The 26,918-nt window shown below is 40.2% G+C and overlaps 1 protein-coding gene across 3 annotated transcripts in view; it reads left to right on the plus strand.

Annotated features, from left to right (window-relative positions):
- Positions 1 to 26,918, plus strand: part of COL19A1 (collagen type XIX alpha 1 chain) — a 340,279-nt gene that overhangs the window by 34,599 nt on the left and 278,762 nt on the right. The gene's annotated exons all lie outside the window — the stretch shown is intronic.

A 26,918-nucleotide genomic window follows, 5' to 3' on the forward strand; every position in this document is an offset into this window, starting at 1 on the left:
AGATGTATTAATATTATGAGAAAGTGAAAAGGAAGATAATTTTGAAGAACTGCATTTAGAAGCATAAATAATTTCTATTTTTTTATCTATATCCATTTACTTTTAACAAGTAGACTTTTAAAATATGAAACTTGAAATTTCAAGATGCAATGTGTTTAGTGGGTTTGGAGAAATTTGCACATTTGTAATTTCTTCTGTATTTTCAATTGATATCTTATATGACCTTGGAAAAGTCATTTAGTCTTGTTTTCCTTTAATTCCTCGTGAGTGTACGTATGTGTGTAAGAAACAACATTTATCGACTCAGGGTATACAACCACTCTGGACTGTTTTGAAAACGTATGAATAAAACTGATTGTGATGGTAAAACATTTGGAAAGAGCCTAAAAACTCACAATAAAATGGAGCAAAATTAGTTTAATTCCCTGGAGATACAGCTGAAATATTTACCATGGAGAGAAGCTTTCCACAGAATCTTGGTCAGAAAATATCTTTTGCCATATGCCTGCCATCTGTGAAGTACTGGAGCCCTTACCATAGGGCACATATTAGACTTTAGGGAGTATGACTAAGGCTGTGTTCAGTTTGCTCGGAGGTGAGGTAGACTGGTGCATTCCTGATCATTAGGGGAGATGGCTAGGGAATGGGGCAGAGGAGGGAATGGTAAATTCAGGGATTACTTTGTACTGGATTTTCAATAGCTCAGTTCCGAGATCTATAAGGTGAGCCTTGGGACCTCAAAGTGAAAAGAGCACAGGACAGGGGACCCAGGTTCTTATCCCTGTTCTGCCACTTACCTGCTGGATGACCTTGGGCTATTCACTTAACTAATCTGTGCCTCAGTTTCCTTCTCCTCATTCTTAGGTTTTGATCCCTGTGAGAGACAGGGACTGTGTCCAATCTGATTGTCATGTATCTACCCCAATGCTTGACACATAGTAAATGCTAACAAATGCCACAATACTAAAGAACTCCCAATCTTTCTTTATCAATATTCTTCAAAAGAAGCTTATGCCACTTTATAACCTCAGCTTCAGTCATTCCTTTTCCTTATGAGATTAATTGGGGCATGTAAAGTGGGACAATGCAAGCTCTGGGATGGCAGCTTTAGGTCCCAGAAGTATAAGAGCTTTCACCATTCTAAACTCCTAAAAAGTTTAGAATTTAGAGTTCTAAACTCTAGCACTTAGAACAGTGCTTTGCACATAGTAAGCCCTTAACAAATACCATCATTATTAAACTCCTTCTTCCTAATTTAAGCTTTGCAACTAGATGACTATTCACTCAGTGGTGGAGTTACTGGAGTTAGGTGGAGTTAGGCATAAATAGAGCTACTGAGCGTCTTGGCAGTTCCCCCAGTAAAACTAAGTGACTGTGAGACCTAATTATTTTGTATCAACCATAGTGCTTTAGAATAGTACTTGGCACAGAGTAAGCATTTAACAAACATCACCATTATTATTATTCTTGCCATTATTATCATCGTTGTTGTTATGAAACACTGAGTGGACCAGGACTGGAGATGTGTGAAGTGGTGGCTGGGCAGCTCTGCATTGAATCTATGAGTCCTGAAGGGTGGTGCGTTGTTAATGCTGCTGACTCTCTAGAGGCTCTGCAGGTCTCCGCGAGCCTTTGCTTCAGGGAGTATAAGGTAGGGTGCTAGATAATGGGAATTCTCCTAACTGGAATCTTTGAAATAGATCTTTGTAGGACTGACAAAATCCTGGTGTATAAATAATGCTGGAAATAAAGGAAATAACATTTTCCTTAATTATGCATGCTTTTTCCTAATTTTATACTTCTCTCATCTAATTTCACAAATGTATTTTCCACTATTTACCTTGAGAAACAGAATTATCTGGTGGATAGAAACCAGACTGGGCACTGTGAACTACAGGTTGAGTCCCATTATTATCCTCGGCTTATTGTATGATGTCTTTCTGCCTTAGAGTCTCCAACAATAAAATGTAGTTTTGTACCCACAGAGTGTAGTTTTGTGACATTTGCATACCAATGCTGAATCCTTCTTGGATCTTCTGCAGTATCTAATGGTACTGGTAGTGATGTTATGTTAACTCTCCGAGGCAGATACAAAAATGCAAATGCTATTATTTCATTGGTCAAAAACCACCAGCCATTTTTAGTGAAGGTAGAAAAGAATAAAATGTGAACTTTTTTTAAAACTGCCTTCGTCTTTGTGACGCACATTCACTTGCAAGTGCGTTGGCATCTGCGAGAGCAGCTGGCCTCATTTAGACCAGATGATACATCCTCAAATCCCTGCAGGCCTGAAATATGGTATAGCTTTAAGTTATTTTTTTCAAAATCTGGTTCTCTACCTCCTTATAAACTCGTGGCATATGTAAACGAACTCTCTGGCTCTGAGGAGCAGAACCCCAGCACCTCTACTACAGGAAACTGAAGGGTATCTGATTAAGCTGACTAGTAAGTGTCAAGTAGCCTGGCACGTTGCCACTTACATTTCATTCATTCAGCCAAAGTGTGGGTAATCGTAAACTATGCTTGGAAGATGCCATTTTAATTTTTCAATGGGACTGGAGTAAAGTTGCAGCTATTTATATGTTTGTAAATAAGCTGCCTTGTGGAGTCAGCATGGGGAAATGCAGGTGCTATTTTATATTGAAACCATGGATGTTTCCTGTGTCCGTGCCAGTTTTCTAGTTCTCTCACATTCAGCTCTACCCTCTCCGCTGCCTCCTCCCCGCTAGGTACACCGGAATGCTCCAGGGTGTGCCATTCCAGTATGTGCTGGGGTGCTGCCTGACTTGGCCATATAAGTGTAACATTCAAGGGCCCGTGCTTCTCTGAGAGCTCCTTGTCTGTTCTGGGACATCTCAGGGAGGCCCTGTGTAAAGTGGGTTTCAGACTCTGGGTTTAAGAACCCCCTCAGCTTCCCCAGGGCCAGTTCAGAACTTCCTCCGCTAAGATGGTCCAGGAACAAGAGGAGCCTATGGAAAGCAGTTCCTGAAAGCCCACACTGCACACTAGGCCTCTGATAGGATCTTTTGCCTTGGCTATCACCATCTCATAATGTGTGCAAGTTTGAATCCATCAGTGGTATTTATTGAGTGCTTACTTTGGGTGCAGACGACTAAGAACTTGGGAGAGTACAGTACAAAAGAGATGGTAGACATGTTCCCTTCCCACAAGGAGCTTACAGTCCATAATGGGAGACAGACATTAATCTAAATCATAAAAATATAGTCATTTCAGACATGAAATTAAAAAAAATTCAGAATTAAAATAAAATTGAACAATGGAAAGGGACAGCATTACTGCTGTCCACACTATTATTACCTTACCAACATTTTAGACTTTCCTCTTCAACAACCTGACAGCCATGATAGCAGTCAGCAAGCAGTGGGAGGAGCCTAAAGCTATTAAATAGTCAGCCCCTGGCAGCACGAGGTTAAAGGTGTTGTGTTTTCATTCCTCTTCATCCACTGTGCCTGTTTCAGGAGAGCAATTCACATAGCAAAGCGTGGCCTAATGGAAAGGGCACGGGCCTGGTAGTCAGAAGAACTGTTCTAAGCCTGGCTTTGCCATATAACTGTTATGTGATGTTGGTAAAGTCACTTCACTTCTCTATGCTTCAGTTCCTTTATCTGCAAAATAGGGATTCAGTACTTGTCCTCTCTTCTCCTCAGAGAGGAGAGAGCCCCATGTGGGGCCTAATTATCTTACTTTTACCCAAAAGCTTAGTATAGTGTTTGGCATTACAGAAAGTGCTTAACAAATGAATAATAATAATAATGATGGTATTTGTTATGCACTTACTATGTGCCAAGCACTATTCTAAATGCTGGGGGAGATGCGAGGTAATCAGGTTGTCCCACGTGGGGCTCACAGTTTTAATCTCCATTTTACAGATGCGGCAACTGAGGCAAAGAGAAGTGAAGTGACTTGCCCAAAGTCACACAGCTGATAAGTGGTGTAGCTGGGATTAGAACCCACGACCTCTGATTCCCAAGTCCGGGCTCTTCCCACTGAGACATGCTGCTGAATTATTACATATGACAGGGAGGAATTTATTTTACCAGTACTTAGACTTACTTTAATTATGACTGGGCAACATTTCTCTTGATTTCGCAGTTTTTATTGAATTTGTTCTACAAAGAGAATTGCCTACCATTTTCTCAAAAAAAATCCAGAGCAAGAATTCCAAAATATTCCCTAGGAAACACTGCCAAGGATATTGGGTAAAAGGAATTTTTTGTAATGCCTATTATAAGTCACAGTGCAGAACATTGTGCCTGACTGCCTCCCCTAGTAGTCTCTAAACACCTGAACAGTAGAGACTTGCTCTAATGCTTTCATTCCCAAGTATGACACAGTAAATAATGATGATGATGATTTATCTGCTATTGTTTTTAGAGAAATAAAAAAATAATTTTCACCACTATTCTTGTATTACTTCATGTTATGGACTAGTTTTTCCCTACTGCTCTTCTCATTCTCCAGCCTTTGGTCAAATAAAAATATTTCCCTCAATGTTTCCTAATAAGGTCGATTTCCTAGCTCACATTTTTATTGCTCTCCTCTGCTGCCTACTTCAGTATCTCATTTCAGTTGAAGGGCTCAATAACTGGACCTAACTAAGGTTGATATATTTTGTAAATTGTAATGTCTTAGAAAGTTTTATGACAAAATACATTGTAGTTTAGGATAGACTGAAAGTAATCCAGCTGTTTATATAGGATTCCACATAAGTCTTCCATGATATTACATTATTCTTTTTCGTAATTACTTGTTGTGGGCAAGGAATGTGTCTACCAACTCTGTTGTATTTTTCTTTCCCAGCATTTAATACAGTGTTCTGTGTGTAGTAGGTGCTCAATAAATACGATTGATTTATTGATTATTGTTTAACATGGACAATAAGCTCAACCTTGGGTTTAAACAATATTCATATTCTGGCTTTTTACCCAAACTGGAAATATTTTCTTAAATTATTTTGTGTTCCAAAGAGCTAAATTATAGTGAATAAATCACACTATTCATTAAATAATTATACCTGTGGTATTTATATATGCCAGGCACAGTACTAAGCCCTGGGTTAGATACAAGATAATCAGGTTGGACAGAGTCCCTATCCCACATGGGGGTCACAGTATTAATCACCATTTTACAGACGAGATAACTGAGGCACAAAATAGTTAAGTAATTTGACCAAGGTCACAGAGCAGACAAGTGGAGGAGTCGGATTAGAACCCAGGTCCTTCTGACCCCAGGCCTGCACTCTATCTATTGGGCCATATTGCTTTTTAACTATTGCACATCATGTACCCATCTTGTGCCAGAGTTGTATTAAGCTATCCTGCAGTCCTTGCTGTAACATACTGCTATTCAAATAGATTCAAAGTGTAGTTTCTCCTGAAAAAGAAGTATGAATTTTAATAACCGTAATGCAAAAGCATTTTAATGAAGCATTTACCTTCCCCACAAAAATCAGGGAAACTCAAAGTTCTACCAAATAATTATTGAAATCATTTTTCTTTAAAAGAAATCACTGAACTTTGTGGTCCTGCCTGTTGGGACTGGGGACAAAGTTTACAGCCTTTCAGACAGTGTCCTTCCCTGGATTAAATGCAGAGAAGGAGAATTGTTCCCTGCTTATAAAGAGGCTGAAGTCCCACCATGCAAATCAGCACAGGGTAGTGCCAATTTGTATGTTTAGAGTGAACTAAGACTCTGAGCCCCTTGTGAGACCGGGACTTAGTTTGATCTGATCATCTTGCATCTACCTTAGTATTTAGTACAATTCTGGCACATAGTAAACATTTTACAAATGCCATAAAAATAACTTGGTACTAGCTTACATCCTGCAGCAGCACAGCCAGGCAAGATGAATTCCTGCATACTGTTTCTCAGATACCTCTACGTAGAACACTGGAAGCAGGAAATAATCCATGGATCTGGAGTCCATAAGTCCCAAGATGGCACAAAGCTCTAGGACTTCTATATAGGCAAGATTTTTGAGACTTCACTGGAGCTGCCTCAAGTTTTCCCTAGTTCATTTGTGTTAGCAAAATCCGTGATGTGGCCTCTGGTAATTTTTAGAAAACTAATGAATGTGGCATGGTTCTCAGAACCACTGATTCCTTGAAGTGTTGCCAATTATATAATTGTTACTGTATACACCCTAGTCTGTTTTCACTTGTGTGTCAGTAAATACCATTGAAGGAATCACAAAGTCTTCCCTATTGTCTAGTGTAAGTTCAGTACACATTGGACACTGCATTTTGAAAATCAAGTTCAATCAGTCAGTCAATGATATTCATTGATTGCTTACTGGGTGCAGAGCATTGTACTAAGTGCTTGGGAAATAGTATAACAGAGTTGGTAGACACATTCCCTGTTCATAATGAGTTTATAATATAGAGGTGGAGACAGACATTAATATAAATAAAAACATTAAAAATATTTAAATAAGTGCTGTGGGGCTGAAAGAGGACTGAATAAAACGGTGAAAATCCAAGTTCAAGGAAGATGCAGAAAGAAATGGGAGAAAAGGAAATGAGGGCTTAGTCAAGGAAGGCCTCTGGGAGAAAATTTGCTTTTAATAAGGCTTTGAAGGTGGGGAGAGTTAATGTCTGTCAGATATGAAGACAGAGGGTGTCCCAGGCCAGAGGTAGGACATGGGCAAGTGATCGGCCATGATATAGATGAGATTGAGTAAGTATGTTGGCATTAGAGGAATGAGTGTGTGGACTGGGTTGTAGTGGGAAATCAGGTAAGGGGCCAGGTCATTGGTTGAGTGCTTTAAAACCTTGGTAACATATTTCTGTTTGATGAAGAGGTGGATGGGCAATAACTGGAGGTTCTTGAGTAGTGGGAAACATAGATTGAACAGTTTTGTAGAAAAATGATTAAAGTACAGACCTAAATGGGGAGAAACATGAGACGGGAAGTTCAGCAAAGAGTCTGATGTAGTAATCAAAGTAGGGTAGGATAAGTGCTTGGATTAAGTTGGTAGCAGGATGGAAGGAGAGGAAAGGGCAGATTTTAGCAGTGTTGTGAAGGTTGAACCAACAGTATTTGTTGATAGATTGAATATGTTCATCTTGTTATTTCTCAGCTATCTTTTGGAACCCACAAAAGCCTGAAGGAAAAATTAGGAATGCTAACAGTTTCATTGATGGGCAATTAGGGGATTATCCCAGTTCACTTGATTATTTTTATTTAGTTTTGCCACAGAGGTCCATAGGTTTGGGGGTGTTACTGGGGTCTCAGGTTGCAACTGTATTTGGGTAGACATATTTCAATTTCTCGGATGTTATATTTGACTTCATTGATATGTTAATCTGCATAAATGATTAATTTGGGGGTAGGGAGGGCCCAAAACTCTATATGAAGCAGTCTGGATTTGTCTTCGTTCTAGCCATATTGGTCCCTTAAGCTCAGATCCCACCTAAGCTATGGGCTGCCTGAGCCCATACAGGCCTCTACAGAGAAGCAGGAGCCTCCATAAAGATCTGGCCTTGGGCAAACCCTCATCTTTGGGGGCATATGAAGAGAGGAATAGGCATCCCTCACAATCCCTCCAAAATGGGGGAACATTCTGCTTTTGAGATGTCAGCAGTGTCCAGTCATCTGTCAATATCCCTAGTAGGCCCAGGGTACTTCTTCAGAGTTCATGGAATCCTGGCCCAGGGAACACGCCACACTCTAGCGGAGCAGTCAATTCAGGGTCGTGCTGCTAAAGACGCCATTGCCGTTTGGGCGGTCTCAGTCACTGAACTGTGGAATGTGTACAGCATTCGTCTCTGCCTTCCACGTGGATATAGAACTGCACCCGTCCAGGAGCACAGAATTCACTTTTTCCAACTATTTCCTTGTGGGGGAAGCAGATGGTTTTAGATTCTCTAAACTTGTATTCACTGCTCTGTCGGTGAAATGTTATTTTTGAAAAATGCAATTATTTCTATATTTTTATAAAAGCTAAAATGCACCTCAAAGACTGTTCATAACAGAATCTTATCTCATGAACATTTGTTTAGCTCCACTGAGGAAAACGACTGTAACTTTCCTTTAAGAGGAGAGGCAGAAGGACTATTTTCAGTTTCTAATCTGTGAATGCTAGTGGAGGAAGTCTTGTCAAATGAAAATATTTTTGTGCTTTTGTCAGGTTGTAAATGGAGAGCCTAAAACTGATTCATATACACAAGAATCTGTATGCTATCAAAGAGTATACACTTCAGAATATCAAATGACTAAAATTATGTTCAAATAAGGTAAAGAGAATGTGAACAGCTTGAATTGTTGATGAAGCAATTAAATTTCCTGAATCAACCATTGTCCACATTTATGTGGATTGTTAAACTAAAGCAAAAACTTAAGAGATTTCAGGCTTCTCTTCTGAAAATATTCTGCTGGTTGTTCTTTGTTCATTGCTTCTATTCTGTCATTTCTCAGCTGTCTTTCAGAACCCACAATAGCATGGAGGAAAAGCAGTGAATGCTAACAGTTTTACTGATGGGCAATCAGGGATTATCCCAGTTCACTTGATGATTTTTATTTAGTTTTGCTATGGCGGTCCAAAGGTTTGAGTGTGTTTCTGAGGTCTCAGGCTACAGCTGTGATTGGAAACACCTCTTTCAGTTTACAACTTCTCTGAAGTCATGTTTGAATTCCTTTTCTAATTTCCAGTTTAGAACTCAGGAGTGCAGCCTCTATGAGAGATGCATTCCTGGCTGTTTACAGAGAAGCAGCGTGGTTTAGTGGAAAGAGCACGGTCTTGGGAGTAAGAGGTTTTGGGTTCTAATCCCGGCTCTGCCACATGTCAGCTGTGTAACTTTGGGCAAGTCGCTTAACTTCTCGGTGCCTCTGTTACCTCATCTGTAAAATGGAGTTTAAGACTGTGACCCCCTTGTATCTACCCCAGCCCTTAGAACAGTGCTGGGCACATAGTAAGCGCTTAACAAATTCCATCATTACACTATTAGGAAAACTAGATTTACTTCGGTCTTTATCTCTATGCCTCGATCTCATCTATCCCACCACCTACTCCTTGCCCTCATCCTGTCTTTGGCCTGGATTTCCCTCCTGCATATCTGACAGTCCACCATTCTCCTTACCTTTAAAATCCTTCTAAAATCACACCTCCTCCAAAGAGTCTTCCCTGACTAAGCCCACATTTCTTTTACCTGCCCTTCCCTTTGGGTCAATAATAATAATAATAATGTTGGTATTTGTTAAGCGCTTACTATGTGCCGAGCACTGTTCTAAGCGCTGGGGGAGACACAGGGGAATCAGGTTGTCCCACGTGGGGCTCACAGTCTTAATCCCCATTTTACAGATGAGGTAACTGAGGCACCGAGAAGTTAAGTGACTTGCCCAAAGTCACACAGCTGACAAGTGGTAGAGCCGGGGTTCAAACCCATGACCTCTGACTCCAAAGCCCGTGCTCTTTCCAGTGAGCCACGCTGCTTCTCACTAAGGCACCTATCCCTTAAGCACTTTGATACTCACCCCAGCCCCACAGAATTTCTGTACATGTCCTTATACTCTGCTACTTCCCCTATTTGTAATTTATTTTAGTATTTATCTTCCCCTGTAGAATGTAACCTCCTTGTGGGCAGAGAGCATATCTACCAACTCTTTTGTATTGTACTTTCCCAAGCTCTTAGTACAGTTCTCTGCACACAGTAAGTGTTCAATAAATACCATTAATTGATTCATTGACTTTATTGCTAAGCTTGTTAACAGCAGTGGTCATATTTACAGAGTGTTTGCCATGTGCACAGTGTTGGAGACAAGGACAAGAAAATTAATTCAGATACAGTCCCTGGCACACAGAGGGTTCATAATCTGAGGTGGGAAGAACAGGGAACAAATAGTAGGGTAATGTCAACAACAGTAAGAATTGCAGTTTTCACTCTAGGGAGAGAATACTGTTACAGAATCTAACCTGGGATTCCTGCCAGAAGTAATGTGGCTTGTTAGTGGGAGAGCCTAATGGCAGACTTAGAAACCCCAGGCCTAATAGTAGCTAGGAACACATTTCCTGCCCCTAAAAAGATTATAGTTTATAATAGGGGAGACAGATAAAAGTTATTTAGATATAGTGCAAGCAAAAGAAAGATCAAGATAAAAACAGGACTCAGTCCAAACATATCAAAAAGAAACAGCTGAACAAATGGTTGAATGTTCAGGTAAATATACAAATAAACTATGTAAATAATTGAAAATTGAGTTGGGAATAAATTACACAAGTGCTCAGGCTGGTTGTTGGGTTGAAGTGACTACATTGTAGTCAATGAATCAGAGAAGGGTTCCTGGAGGAGGTAGGGTTTATCTTCAAAGGGCTCTAATATTAGGGAAAACTGTGGTCTTGTGGATTTGCCCAAGAAGGGGAGGCTAATACACTACACAACATTACTTCCAGGGCCTGGATCCTTTGAGAAAGCAGAACTGGCATGAGTCTGGAACAACCCGTGCTACCAAGGTTTAGCTTAGTGTGAGGCCTTACTGGATGCTGAAACTTGGCAGCTTCCAGCTTATTTTTCTTTGTCCTTTGGTCTTGCTTTTAATCAATCAATCATATTGACTGATCATTTATTGCATGCAGAGCACTATATACTAAGCCCTTGGGAGAGTACAATATAACAGAGTTGGTAGATCCATTCCCTGCTCACAGAGAGATTAAAGCCTAGTTGGAGAGGTTTCTAGCCATGACCAGGGTGTGAAGAATTTTCATAGGGAAGTCTTAGGTCACTTCTCAATAAGTTACCCTACTTACTGAGAAGTGACCCCTGATGTCTATCTTCCCTTTTTTTTAAGAGTATTTCTAAAGGACTTACTTGTATCAAGCACTGTTCTAAATGTTGTGGGAAATACAAGTTAATGAGGATATGGGGCTCACAGTCTAAGTAGGAGAGAGAACAGGAAAGCTGAAAAGTTAAGTGACTTAACACGAAAGCTTAGAGAACTTCAGATGATTAAGCAATTTAGTTTTAATTGCTTTACTTTAGATGATTTATTGGCCAGCTTGAATGAACACTTCTGAAGAGTAGTCAATCAGTGCTATTCTTAGAGAAGCAGCATGGCTTAATGGAAAGAGCCCGGGCTTGGGAATCAGAAGACTTGGGTTCTAATGTCAGCTCTTCCACTTGTCTGCTGTGTGGCCTTGCCGAATTGTACATTCTGTTACCAAATTGTACATTCCAAGCACTTAGTACAGTGCTCTGCACATAGTAAGTGCTCAATAAATACTACTGAATGAATGAATGGCATTGGGCAAGCCACTTAACTTCTCTATGCTTCAGTTACCTCATCTGTAAAATGGATTCAGACTGTGAGCCCCATGTAGGACAACCTGATCACTTTGTGTCTACCCTAGAGGAGCCTGTTGTTGGGGAGTAATTTTCTCTATTTCTTGCCAAATTGTACTTTCCAAGTGCTTAGTATAGTGCTGTATACACAGTAAGTGCCCAATAAATATGATTGATTGAATGAATGAATGAATAGAATAATGCCAGCATTATAAGTGCTTAACTAATACCATCATTATTATTATTATTTTTAGAGAAGCAGGCATAATGGATAGAGCATGGGCCTGGTAGTCAGAATGTCATGTGTTCTAATCTCAGCTCCACCACTTGTCTGCTGTGTGACCTTGGACAAGAAACTTCACTTCTCTGAGCCTCAGTTACCTCATCTGTAAAATGGAGATTGAGACTGTGAGCCCCACATGGGACAAGGACAGTACCTATTCTGATTTGCTTGTATCCACCCTAGCCCTTAGTACAATGGCTGGCACATAGTAAGCACATAACAAATGCCATTATTATCCCTCTAGACACTAAGCCCGTTGTGGCCAGGGATTGTCACTCTTTATTGCTGTATTGTACTTTCCAATTGCTTAGTACAGTGCTCTGCACATAGTAAGCTCTCAATAAATATGACTGAGTGAATGAAGGAATTCTGTTTGCTGAATTGTACATTCCAAGCGCTTAGTACAGTGCTCTGCACATAGTAAGCGCTGAATAAATACTATTGAATGAATGAATGAATGAATTCAATTGTATTTATTGAGTGCTTGCTGTGTGCAGAGCACTGTATTAAGCATTTGGGAGAGTACAATACAGCAGAGTTGGAAGACATGTTCCCTGCCCACAATAACCTTACAGTCAAAAAAGCTAGAAGTACTTAGAGGTAATGAGATTTTGAGAGATGCTTGTCCAGTGAACCTTCGATTCTTATAGTGAGATTTAACAGGCAAGATTTTTGTGAACTAGATATTCCCCATGTCTAGATCATCACATGTAGGAAATTAGATATTGGTTGAAGTTAATTTAAGAGTAGTGTAGCAGGGCATGGATTAGTAAGTATGCATATGTATATTACTTTATCTTCTCTGCTTAAGAATGCTGAATTTAAAAAGTGCAAAATCATTAGAGTCAAGATAACTAGAAATTAATAAAGATTCTTCTCAAAATACAAATCTGGTATGTAGGGTAAGATTGACTGTTACTACTACTAATGATAATGGTAGTGTTTATTAAATGCTTACAATATGCCAAGTACTATACTAAGCACAGGAGGAGATACAAGGTAATCAGGTCAGGAACAGGCCCTGGCTCACTTGGGTCTCGTGGTTTTTGTGGTAGGAAGAACAGATATTTAATCCACATTTTACAGATCAGGAAACTGGAACACAGAAAAGTTAGACGACTTAACCGAGGTCACAGAGCAAACAAGTGGCAGAGCTTGGGTCTCCTGACTCCCTGCCAGTGCTCTTTCCACTGCGCCACACTACTTCTCTATTAGTTATAACAAACACTATGTCATTTGTGTGGTGATGTTTCTTTCTTATTTAAAACATATACAAATTAGGGGTCTTAATACAAATTACATAGATAAAGGTTATGACATTTATGTAATTTATTTGGGTTCAAAGTTTCTATCCTGAAAGGCTATCATTCCTGCTTCTTCTACTTGGCAGAGTACAGTAGGCGAGAAGAAGCTTTGCTTGGTGGAAAGTGCATGGGCTTAGGAGTCAGAGGTGATGGGTTTGAATCCCAGCTCTGCCACTTGTCAGCTGTGTGACTTTGGGCAAGTCACTTACCTTCTCTGTGCCTCAGTTACCTCATCTGTAAAATGGGGAGATTAAGACTGTGAGACCCAGGTGGGACAACCTGATAACCTTGTATCTAGAAAAGCAGTGAGGCTCAGTGGAAAGAGCCAGGGCTTGGGAGACAGAGGTCATGCGTTCTAATCCCTGCTCCACCGCTTGTCAGCTGTGTGGCGTTGGGCAATCACTTAACTTCTCTGTCCCTCAGTTACCTCACCTGTAAAATGGGGATTAAGACTGTGAGCCCTATGTGGGACAACCTGATTACCTTGTATCTACCCCAATGCTTAGAATAGTGCTTGGCACATAGTAAGCACTTAGGAAATACTATCATCATTCTCTAGAACCTGTGTAGCTACACTTTAGAGCATGACAACTTTAGTGGTTTGTGTCCATGTTTGTGTAGAAACAAAGACCTAGCTTTTCATAATGTTCAAGTGAAGACTAGGCATGTCCTATTCAATTACTAACGATTTGACTTGGCTCCTGAAACCAAAGTGAGGGAATGATATTGTTGTTATGGGCTAGCTTTACCAGAGCAAAATAAAGAAAGTTTAGACAATTATACAAATAATTCAGTCCCAAATATCTGAAATAACTGGATAATTGAAGCAAGGTAATGCTAAGGTGCTTAGTATACTGCTCTGCACACAAAAAGGACTCAGTAAATATCACGGATTTATTGATTAATGTTTGCTCTTTTTGAATTATCTAAATAATTTGCTGAATTTTCTGCTTCACTTCGCAGATGTGCACCTGAATTTATCTTGGTCATTAGATTTCAATTTTTTATGCAGATTTACGATCTTTGCTTTTATGCAATAAAAGACACAAGTCATTTTAAAAGAAATTTTATATTGGACAATTTTATAGGATGCTCTATGGAATGGTTGTACTAGAGTTAAGGAATCATTTTATAAGAGATAATTTCTCAGATTTAATTAAAAAGTATATCTTTTTGCAACTGAATTTAATATTTTCTTCCACAGACCAAGGTTCTATGCATAAAAGCTTCCTTCACCATAAACTTTGAGGTTCATTATAATAACAGAAAGTCTAAAAATGTTCAATCATTCTGATCTTTATATTTTGATACAGTCATGCTACTTCCTTTAAGATCCTTTTCTTTGTCTTATACCTACTATTTCTATATAATTTACACTAGACTCCCTTATGAGACAATAAAACCCCCTGAGGGCAAGGACCATAACTTTTGCTGTTAGTGTTCTCTTCTAAACATTTAGTAGAGTGCTCTGCACCAATGTAATTTCTCAGTGATGGTTGAATTGCATTTACAGACACCTGTCAATGCTCATTTGCTAATCCAGTGCATCTAATCAAGAGGCACCATTGTTCTTGAAAAAAAAATATATGTGTAGGTTCTGGCTTTCACCTCTTCACTCCATGAAACTACCCTCCCAGGTCACCAGTGATCTCCATCTTGACAAATCCAGTGGCCTCTACTCCATCTGAGAGGAACTCGACCTCTCAGTTGCCTTTGATGCTGTGTACCAACCCCTTCTCCTGGAAACATTGCCTCACCTTGGCTTCACTGCCACTGTAGTCCCTGGTTTCTTCTCATCTCTCTGAGAGCTTTTTCTCAGCGTCTTTCACAACTCCTCCTCTGCTTCTCACCCCTTCAACTATATTCAGTTCTGGTTCCCCTTCTATTCTCTATATACATCTCCTCACTTGGAGAACTACTATCTCTGCACAGATGATTTCTAAATCTACTTCTCCAGTCTTGTCCTCTCTTCTCTGCAGTCTTTTATATCCTTCTGACTACTGCATCAGCCTCCTTGTTAACCTCCCTGCCTCCAGTTAATACTTCACTCTGCTGACTAGATTGCCTTTCTAAAAAAATGGTCAGTCTATGTTGCCCCTCTTCTTAAGAACCTCCAGTGGTTGCCCATCCTCTACTCTGTACCAAATAGAAACTCCTTCCATTGACTTGAAAGGACTCGATCAACTTGCTCCCTCTTATCTTACTTCACTGATTTCCTACCACACCCCAGCACATTTACTTCACTCCCCTAATGCCAACCTACTCACTTTACCTCTAGTTCGTCTATCTCGCTGCTGACTCTGTCTCTGGCGTGGAACTCCCTTCTCCTTCATATCCAAAAGATAGATACAGTTCCAATGTAAAAAGCCTTATTAAAATCACACTTTCTCCAAGAGGCCATCTCCAACTAAGCCTTAAGTTCCTGTACTACTTCTCCTTTCCATTTTTCCCTTGCACTTGGATTTCCATTCTTTAATTTACTCCACCCCGACTCCCTCTGTAATGTATTTTAATGTCTGTTCCCCCGCCTAGATTGTAAACTCCTCTTGGTCAGGAATGTATCTACCAACTCTGTTATACTGTACACTCCAAATGTTTAGTACAGTACTCTGCAAACAGTAAGCATGCAATAAATAAATGGTAGATTGATGCACTGATAGAAAAGTCGTATCAGAATGACAGATCTTATATTTTTCCATTTAAAATCCTGAAAATACTAATTGATAAATTGATTAAACTTCTTCAACTTGAAAAAAAGAAGCGGAGTGGACTTGTGGAAAGAGCATGGGTCTGGGAGTCAGAGGACCTGGGCTCTAATCCTGGATCTGCCACATGTCTGCTGTATGACTTTTGGGGCAAGTTACTTAACTTTTCTGTTCCTCAGTTAATTATCTGTAAAATGGGAATTAAAGCTGTGAGTCCCCTGTTGGTCCAACCTGACGATCTTGTATCTATAGCACTTAGTACAGTGCCTGGCATATAGTAAATGCTTAAAAAATGCTATTAAAAAATTCATCATTATCATCAACAGTCTTCATTGAGCATCTTCTGGGCACAAACCACTCTTCTGTGTGCTCAGGTTACATAGGAGACATTACAAAAGTTTCTGCCCTTTAAGTAGTTACAAAAACTCTGATGCAGAATTCTGAATATGGACTTGTTTTGTTTTGTTGCCTGTCTCCCTGCTTCTAGATTGTGAGCCCGTTGTTGGGTAGGGATTATCTCTATCTGTTGCCAAATTGTACTTTCCAAGTGCTTAGTACAGTGCTCTGCACACAGCAAGCGCTCAATAAATACTATTGAATGAATGAATGAATGAATGAATGACTAAGGACAAACAAGTCCAAAAAAATATGAGAACTATGAGGATCTGGGATTCAGAGAACCCAGCTTTTAAATCCATCTCTGCTAATTGTTTGCTGTGTGACTTGGGCAAGTCACTTAACTACTATGTGTCTCAGTTCTCCTGTCCACCTTCCTTCTTAGACTGTGAGACCCATGTGGGATCAGAGACTGCTTCCAACCTAACTAACCTGTATCTACACCAGCACTTAAAGCAATGTTTGACACACAGTAATTACTTAACAAATATCATAAAAAAGTCTTCAGCAGCACTAGGAATGGATAAAATTGCTACAGCAATCATACTTTATATGTTAAATGTGATCATGAAGTGGAGCAGGTAGCTAAACTGTGCTTATTACAAAGCAACATCAAGAGGATTTGCAAAGAGGAAACATTGATATTTCAAAAACTTCCAGTGGTTGCCCATCCACCTCTATATCAAACAAAAGTTCCTTACCATCAGCTTTAAAGCACTCAATTAGCTTACCCACTCCTAGCTTACTTTGCTGATTTCCTCTACAGTCCTGCCCATACACTCTCTTCCTCCAAAGCCAACCTACTCACTATTTTCTGAACTCATGTCCTTCCCCTAGCCTGGAACTCCTTCCTCATTCGTATATAATAATTATGGTATTTGAACAATCACCACTCTCCACCCCTTTAAAGCCTAATTAAAATCGTATCTCCTCCATGAGGTCTTCCCTGAAGTCATCATTTCCCCTGCTCCCTCTCCCTTCTGTGTCACCTGTGCACTCAGCTCTGTGTCCTTTTAGCACATAATAATAATAGCAATAATAATAATAATCTTGGTATTTGTTAAGCGCTTACTATGTACCAAACACTGTTCTAAATGCTGGGGTAGATACAAGGTAATCAGGTTGTCCCACATAGAGCTCACAGTCTTCATCCCCATTTTACAGATGAGATAACTGAGACACAGGGAAGTTAAGTGACTTGCCCAAGGTCACACAGCTGACAAGCGGCGGGGTGGAATTAGAACCCATGACCTCTGACTCTCAAACCTGTGATCTTTCCACTAAGCCACGTCCCACAGCACCTATGTAAAAATCCATAATTTATATTAATGTCTATCTCCCTCTTTAGACTGTAAGCTCATTGTGGGCAGGGAACAGTGCTTGCCCACTCTAAACAGTGCTTGTACCTTCCCAAGCACTCCCAAATAGAGTGCTCTGCATACAGTAAGCACTCAATAAACACCATTAATTGATTAATGTTGAGTAAGAAACAGTAAACTACCACCTCAGTCAGGTGGGAATAGGAACTTGAGAGCCTGGAAGGTAGTTAATAGATCTTAGCTTTGAGCACGTTAGCAGAGTACATGGTGAAGGTGTCCTTGTCTCCTGCTTCCAAAGGCCAGATCAGTTATGTGGATCCCAGAGACCTAGGTCTGTGGCTACGTCCAAACGGACCCAGATTTATGTCTCACATGGGGGATATAATAATAATAATAATGTTGGTATTTGTTAAGCGCTTACTATGTGCAGAGCACTCTTCTAAGCTCAGGAGCAGATACGGGGTAATCAGGTTGTCCCACATGGGTCTCACAGTCTTAATCCCCATTTTCCAGATGAGGTAACTGAGGCACAGAGAAGTTAAATGACTTCCCCACAGTCACACAGCTGACAAGTGACAGAGCTGGGATTTGAACCCATGACCTCTGACTCCCAAACCCGGACTCTTTCCACTGAGCCACACTGCTTCTCATTATCTGGATATCTGGGTATCCAGTTGTGTCTGAGATTCTGTGGCACCAACCTGAAAATGTATGGGATAATTTAGAACCAGCTTGAGTTTGCTTCTTAAGATAATTAGGAAGCAGGCTATATTCCTGGAGTCATTCATTCAATCATATTTATTGAGTGCTTACTGTGTACAAAGCACTGTACTAAGCGTTTGGGAAAGTACATTATAATAACAGATATAATTCCTGCCCACGAGGGGAAGGATCAAATCTAATTACACTACTGCACTCTCCCAAACTCATAGTTGTTCTCTGCACACTGTAAGTGCTCAATAAATACAATTGACTGAATGCTCAAAGCAGTTCACAACTAAATTACATGAAAATACAGAACTGATTTGATCATTTATGTGCCATCCCCCCATTGCTTTTTTCATAGGTCCATGTCCATATTCTCAGATTGAGAAACAGTGTGGCTCAGTGGAAAGAGCACGGGCTTGGGAGTCATAGGTTGTGGGTTCTAATCTCAGCTCTGCCACTTGTCTGCTGTGTGAACTTGGGCAAGTCGTTTAACTTCTCTGTGCCTCAGTTCCCTCATCTGTAAAATGGGGATGAAGACTGTGAGCCCCACGTGGGGCAACCTGATGACCTTGTATCTACCCCAGTGCTTCGAACAGTGCTTGGCACATAGTAAGTGCTTTACAAATACTATCTTTATTATAAAGTCATTTCACTTCTCTGTGCCTCAGTTACCTCATCTGGATTAAGACTGTGAACCCCATGTGGAACAATGTGATTACCTTGTATCTACCCCAGTGTTTAGAACAGTGCTTGGCACATAGTAAGCTCTTAACAAATACTAACATTACTGTTATTATTATTATCCCCTAAAAAATTCTACATTCCTACTGTTCCCAGGGACAAAGGCACACTTTATACTGATTTTTACCCAACTACCTTTGTTGACATTTAGATTGTAATCTGGAGATTATCTGTATGAGTATTGTTCTATTTTGCAGAATGACCTATTTGTATACAATTTAAACTGTTTACAAATAGCAAACAATATGACCACAATGGAAAATGACATGATGTGAGATTGCTGATATGAGCTCTCCAGGTTTTGTTTTCCTATTAGCAACTGGTCTATTTAAATCTCTGAACACATAAAAAGACCTAAGGTTTTGGAGTATCTGTAAATATGGCATTACCATCCCTACCTAGGAAAGATGATTCAAGCTGATCCATTGAGTCCTGGTAGCCAACTTGTCAGTAACGTGACAGGTGATGGTATATGTCAGCTGGAAAAGAAATGTCTTGCTATAAACTCCAAGTATCTCTCACTTCATTCTCAGGAAATATAACTTGTATCATATTTCTCTTCCTGGAAGATATTCAGCAAGTCAAAGGCCCCATTGATACTTGTAAATACGGAAGTTCATCATGAAATCTGCCTTACTCCTGTTCAGAAAGGAAGAATTAGTTTTGAAGCCAATTCCTGAGATTTTAAAAATAGAATTTTTCCATTAGGGTTTTTTTAATCAAAAAAGTAAACAAGATTGCCATACTAGATCTGATATGAAGCAGAAGAGAAAATTTTTCATAAAAATAACACTGGAATAGGATTCTTCCTCAGTGTGTCATGAGCCAGTTTAAAAATAATAACCTCCAGTCAGTTAGCCAGTAATTAAACATCTTAAAAAGTATGATTCTTTCCACAGTGTCTTGAGGATAAAGGCTATGGAGAAGTTTGGACTTGAAAAGTGCCATTTTCCTTTAAAAAACAAAACTAGACTATTATGTATTTTTTGCCTTCTTTCCAGATGTTACATAAGCCTTAAGTTCAACTTTCTTAAATTCTGTAAGTTCTGGAAGGTTGTAAATATTTATATTTAACGTTTTGGCATGTTTACCCTTCTTGGAAATTCCTTAATGTTTTGTTATCTTGTGGTTAAAGATGGAAAGAAAGGAAGGAAGTCAAAGTCATGAATAGTGTTCATGTTCTACTATTCAGCTCTTTAAATAACAGCTCAAGTCTGTCTCCTGTAATTCCTGTAGCTCCCATACCCTACGAAGGGATGCACTTAGGAATTCTGAATGAGGTTTCCAGTGCTCTGAACAATGATGTAGTCATGATATTTATCATACCACCTTTCCATTGTCAAAGCCCAGAATTTTGACTATTTTCCCTAGTAAGAATAATTCAGGGCTCTCCTAGAAAGTCATGTAGGAGTTCTCAGTGCAGGTTTTGTTTAAAATTGTGAATACAGTTACCTTATTGTATTGAAATAGATCATCATTTCTTAGATTTTACACTTTCATTGTAATCTGCCTAATTCTGTTCACAATTTGAATGTGTGGAAAAGCAAAGTTCTTTAAAAACAGCACTCTTCAGGTTCACAGTAATTATAATCCTTGTGTGTGACACAGTTTGATCAGGATTGGCCACATGTGCCCATAAGTGACTTTTACTATCAGTGGATTCTTCTTAATGGTTCCTATTTTGGTGCCTGCAGCACTGTTGTTGGTTTATTTGTGCTTTCCAAGCATCTAGTAAACTGCACTGCATAAGTGAGTATTCAGAGCTATTGGTACTCTTCTTCCAGTTTATATTAGATCCTGCTTCTCAGATCATCTTCCTGAAGCATCCCTTGGTCCATCTCTCCTCTCTTTAAAATTCTGTTGGTCATTGACTTCCCTGATTCCCTGTCCGTCCCTTGATTCTTTTCCACTGATTCCCTGGGTCTCTTCAGATAAAACAGAAGTTCCTCACAAATGATTTAAAGCTGCTCCCATCTCGCCTCATCGTACCTCTCTGCTCTTTCTGCCCCCTGTTAACCAGTTCACTTTCTTTCCTCCCAAAACAACCTTCTAGTTGTACCTTGCTCTCAGCTCTCCCTCCTCTCCCCTTGTTCATGCTGTTCCCCCCCAGCTTGGAGTTCCCACCTTCCTCACTTAAGAGAGACCACAGCTCTCTCTACATTCAAATCCCTCCTAAGATTCCACCTTCTCCAGCAAGCTTTTCCCAAATTAATTTCCCAGTACCCTGAGCCATATCAGCCCTTCAGCCAACTGTGGCGATCAATCAGTAGTACTTTGTGAGGGCTTGCTCTCTTCAGGGCACTGTACTAAGCACTTTAGAGAGTACCAACATATTTCATAGACATGATTTTTCCCCTTATGGATTGAGGGGATGGACACTAAAAAAAAAATACAAGTAGGGGCTAAAAGCAGAGTTTAAATATATGTACATAAATGTTACTAAGGTGGGAGGTGGTGGACGTGAGTACCCAAGTGCTTAGGTGATTAAAAAAAAGTGGGAGAATGGTGGTAAAATCTGGTGGAGAAATGAGGGATTCATAAGGGAATCCCTTATGGAGCCTTCTAGAGGATATGTGATTTCAGAAAGGCTTTGAAGATAGGGAGAACAGTGATCTGACAGATGTGAAAGGGGAGAGAGTTCCAGGAAAAAGGGAGGTTATGGGCAAGTGTTTGGCTGTGAAAGAGACAAAAATGAGGTACAGTGAGTAGGTTGTCTTGAGAAGAATGATATGTGTGAGATGGGATGTAGGAGTAAGGATAAATAACAGAAAGAGAGCAGATTGAGTTCTTTGAAACCGTTGGTCAGGAATTTCTGCTTAAGAGAGCAGACTGGAGATTTCTGAGAAGTGGGAGGATGTGTACAAAACTATGTATTAGAAAATGATCTGGACAATATATGAAGTATGGACTGAAAGGGAGACTGGAGGCAAGTTGGTCTATAAGGAGGCCAATAAAGTATCCTATTGGATGGACCAGCTTTGGCAGCTTGGATGGAGAGTAAGGGTCAGGCTGTGGAGATATTGTGGAGTTAGAATCATCAGGATTTAGTGTCTGACTGAATATAGGTGCTTAAAGAGAGGGGAGAGCCAAGCATAATACCAGGTTGTGAGTTTGAGGGATGGGGAGGGTGGTAGTGTTTGAAAGTGAATGGAGGCAGAGAGGTTGGTGGGAAGAGCATGAGATTGGGAGTCAGACCCTATATCTCATTCCACTTCTAGCCTAATGTATAATAAGCACATCCCCATTTTTCAGATGAAGAAACTGAGGTCTAGTTTCTTTCTCTCCCTCTTAGATTGTGAATCAGGAACCATGTATCTTGCATCTACTCCAATGTTTGGCATTGATTAAATAGGTATTTTTACCATCATTATCTAAGCTGTTAGACTTTTTGCTCAGGAAAATGAAAAAGAATGATCTAAGGTCAGAGTTATATAAGGTGAATGATCAGTTGAGTGTTAATTTGAAAATATTATATTTACGTAGTCTTTACATATAGAATTGGAGGTAGGATGCCATCTCTCTGGTCAGCTCTGGTGAATAGATTGATTAGTCAATCATATTTATTGACTGCTTACTGTGTGCAGAGCACTGTACTAAGCGATTGGGGAAATACAATATGACAGAGTTGGTAATAATGTTGGTATTTGTTAAGCGCTTACTATGTGCCGAGCACTGTTCTAAGCGCTGGGGTAGACACACGGGAATCAGGTTGTCCCACGCGGGGCTCACAGTCTTAAACCCCATTTTACAGACGAGGTAACTGAGGCACCGAGAAGTCAAGTGACTTGCCCAAAGTCACACAGCTGACGAGTGGCCGAGCTGGGATTCGAACCCATGACCTATGACTCCAAAGCCCGTGCTCTTTCCACTGAGCCACGCTGCTTCTCTAATGGTATACACATTCCCTGCCCACAGTGAGCTTACTATCTAGATGTAGAGACAGACATTATGATAAAGTTATGGATATGTACATAAGTGCATTTAGGCTAAGGAATGGTATATAAAAGGTGGAAAGGGATGCAGAAAGGATGGGAGAAGAGGAAATGATTTGGGGAAGACCTCTTGGAGGAGATGTACTTTAACAGCAGATCCAAACACCCTTCTTGGGAGGAGGATCTTGTCTGTTGATGACATTAGTTTTGTGATTGATACATTTTCTAAAGGACTCCTAGAGCTCAGCTCTCCATGGAGACCTAGAAGAAGAGCATTAGCAGCAAGTAAAAATGAAAACCTCAAGAGCTTTTGCTGCTTTGAGTATGGTTTGGACCATTGCCAGCTTCTAGAAGAAAACCAGAAGTGGGTTGACCTGAGTTCTAATCCTGGCTTGCCACTTGTCTACTGTGTGACCTTGGGCAAATCACTTAACTCTCTGTGTCTCAGATACCTCGTTGTAAAATGGGGATTAAGTCTGTGAGCTCCATATGGCTTTGAACAGTGATTAGAATAGTGCCTGACAAATAATAAGCAATTAGTAAATACCATAAAAAAATGGACTGTGTCCAACCAGATTACTTTATAACTACTCCAGTGCTTAGTACAGTGTCTGGTAAATAATGAGTGCTTAACAAATGCCATTAAAAAAAATTCACAGGAACCAGAAAGAAACCAATCAACCATTATTTCAAGCTGTAGGCAGAGCTGGAATTGAGACACCAGCTCCACCTTTCAGACACACCAGGAAAGATTGGGATAGAGGAGATAGTAGGCGGAGGAGATTCTGTTGGTTTCTATTCCTTCCACTGATGCTCAACGATGGGTAGTGTTCCAGGTCTATTCGTTGGCTTCAGTGATCCGCTCCAGTTTGTGTGCATGCTAAAGGACTGTAATGCTGTGTTTGGAGCTGAATGATTGTGTTATTTTTGTCCGTATGACAGGGAGGTGTGTAGCTGGTGTGTGTGTGTGTGTGTTTGTGTGTTTCTATGGTGTAGGTGTTTAGAAGGGATGTCCTTGTCCATGTCTCCTACTCTCTTCCCTAGACGTTTGAGTTAAATAAGCCATTCTGCTAATACATTCTGCTAGTCAGCTCAAAAAATTGAGATCAAATGTTGGGTTCTTGCAAGAGTGGATACAATGTAAATATGTAAATATCATCCACTTCTTGAAAGTAATTGAACATTTCCTCTCAAAATCCTTGTGAGTTAAAAAGGAAGCTTTACTGGAAAATTAATTCCCACAATAAATAAACTGCTTTACTAATGTTTCCTAAGCTTTCAGAATAGCAAACGGAACTGCAAATGGAAGTATATTTTTAAAGTCATTTGGCAAAAGAAAAAATTACAGATCAGATTTACTGTAGAGTTCTGCTGACCTTTATGCCTTAGGACAATTTACTATGGTTTCTCTAACTTCAGAGATTGTAGTAAATGATTTTAATCCTGCTTGGGAGTCAGAGGATCTGGTTTCTAATCCTGGCTCGACCACCTGCCTGCTGTGTGACCTTGGTCAAGTCTTTAACTTCTTTATGCCTCAATATCTTCATTTGAAGAATTGGGTATTCAATACCTGTTCTCCCCCTACTTTGACTGTAAGCCCCATGTGGAATAGGGACATTGTCCAACCTGATTATCTTGTATCTACCCTAGCATTTAGTGCAGGGCTGGGCACAAAGATCACAATTATTAATATCATTGTGGTAAGGTATATAAGATATCAGAAAAGAACCTGGAAATTACAAAACTGAATTTATCACCATTTCTAAATGTTTGGATTTCAGTATTAAACTAATTTATTCCATGATCTGTGGGTAACCATCAGATTTTAATGATATTTTTGAAAGTGTTTATTAGGAAAGAAGTTAATTTGGAGCTTACTGCTACAATTGGCTTCATCTTCCCTAGAACTAAGCATAATGAAGGAAGGGATCAAAAATAGTAATTCTATGGCATTCTCCCTAGCCCTTAGTATGAGTGGTCTACACAATATAGCCCTTCTCGGGGTGGCACCTGGAAAGTTTTCCAGTACTATACTAGTCTGGACTACGGGAGGAAGAGTCAAGCAGTGGCATATCCATTCCATTCCCAGCTTGAGCAGTGGCTAGCCAGTGGAAGACAATCTGCTAAAAGCCAAAACTCACCTGAGCTGGGCAGCCAGTGACATGGAAGAGAGTCTAGGGTGGAGATACAAGTTGACTGCATTGAAGGAGGCAATGGTAAGCCACTACCATATTTTTACCAAGAAAACTCAATGGTTACAGTACCAGAACGATTGCAGATAGAGGTGGTACATTTTGAGAGAGATTTGTCCATGGAGTCGCTATGGGCCGGAGATGACTTAGCATAAGACAAAACACACAGTAGGACCTCAATACACAGTATCAATTGATTGATTCATAGGGCCTCCATTAAAGATCTAGCTGTCCCCACAAAAAAGGACTAAACCTTCTTCCACAGGAGAAGAGTTTTGTTTTTTTAAGTATTTTTTTGAGTGTGTACTATGTGCCAGGCATGTACCAAGCACTGGGGTAAATAGAAACATCAACAGCTATTCATAACTGTTCAATCATGTTTATTAGGTGTTTACTGTGTGCAGAGCACTGTACTAAGCACTTGGGAGAGTACAGTATAGGAATATAGAAGACACATTGCCTGTCCCCAGTGAGCATACAGTCTAGAGGATCTTGCAGCCTAGAGGAAGGAGCCTCCTCCTCACAAGTCTTCTAGAACTAATCAGCCTCTTCCTGACACTCAACTCTTCTTCATATGTGTACCAACTTCCTGAACCAAGTTGTTTCCTCTTTAGACTACTTCCCAGCTCAGATGCTTATCAGTCAATCAGTGGTAATTATTGAGCAGCATGGCTCAGTGGAAAGAGCCTGGGCTTCGGTATCAGAGGTCATGGGTTCGACTCCCGGCTCAGCCACTTGTCAGCTGTGTGACTGTGGGCAAGTCACTTAACTTCTCTGTGCCTCAGTTACCTCACCTGTAAGATGGGGATTAACTGTGAGCCTCACGTGGGACGACCTGATTACCCTGTATCTCCCCCAGCGCTTAGAACAGTACTCTGCACAAAGCAAGCACTTAACAAATATCAACATTATTATTATTGAGCTCTTACTGGATGCTGAGCACTGTACTTGTTGCAGGGGGACAACAGTATTTTTACAGTACAATAGAGTTTGTAGACATCATCCCTGACCTCGAGGAGTTTACAGTCTAGTGGGTGATACAGGTATGGAATGGTAGGGTGACAATAAAGTGATTAAAGAGTACAAGGGGGACAACAGTATTTTTACAGTACAATAGAGTTTGTAGACATCATCCCTGACCTCGAGGAGTTTACAGTCTAGTGGGGGATAAAGGTATGGGATGGTAGGGTGACTATAAAGTGATTAAAGAGTACAAGTGCTTGGCAAAGCAGAAGGGAATGTATGGGAAATAATTGCCTACTAGGAGAAGTTCTCTTGGAGGAGATGTGATTTTAGGTTGGCTATGAAGGCAGGAAGAATAGAGGTCTTTCAGCTACGAAGGGGAAGGGAATTCTAGGCCGGAAGAAGGATGTGGGGAAAGGGTCAGCTGCAAGATAGTCAAGATCAAGATACAGTGAGTATGCTGGTTTTAGAGGAGCATAGCGTGTATGCTGGCTTCTAATAGGGAACTAGTGAGGTAAAATAGGAAGAGGAGAACCTTAAGCTCATTGTGGGCAGGGAACGTATCTACCAACTGTGTTATAGTGTTTAGTACACATATCTTCCAAGTGTTTAGTACAGTGCTCTGCACACACTAATTGTTCAATAAATATGATTGATTGAGTGCTCAAATCCAAGGGAAAGATGTTTCCATTTGATGGGAAGGGAAATGGCAATCCCAGAAGGGTTCTGAGGAATGGGGAGATGTAAACTGAACATTTTTAAAGAAAACTTTTCCTGTAAGTAGAGTGAAGTAAGGACTAGGGAGGGAGAGATAGGGGTAGGGCAGTCAGCAAAGAGACTAATGCAGGACTGAGAGCAGGAGATGATAAATGCTTTGAACAGTGTGGTAGCAGTCTGGAGGAGCAGGAAAAGGTGGATTCTAGAGATGTTGTGAAGGTAAAATTTGGTGATCAGATGAATATGTGGGTTGAATGAAAGAATTGTGGTGAGAATAATCTAAGGATACAAGCTTGTAAAACACAGAGATTGGTGGTGGTGACTACAGTGATAGAAAAGTGAGGGGAAGGACAGGATTGGGTAA

This window comes from Ornithorhynchus anatinus, chromosome 1, assembly GCF_004115215.2.
Source record: "Ornithorhynchus anatinus isolate Pmale09 chromosome 1, mOrnAna1.pri.v4, whole genome shotgun sequence".
NCBI classification, from domain to species: Eukaryota; Metazoa; Chordata; class Mammalia; order Monotremata; family Ornithorhynchidae; genus Ornithorhynchus; species Ornithorhynchus anatinus.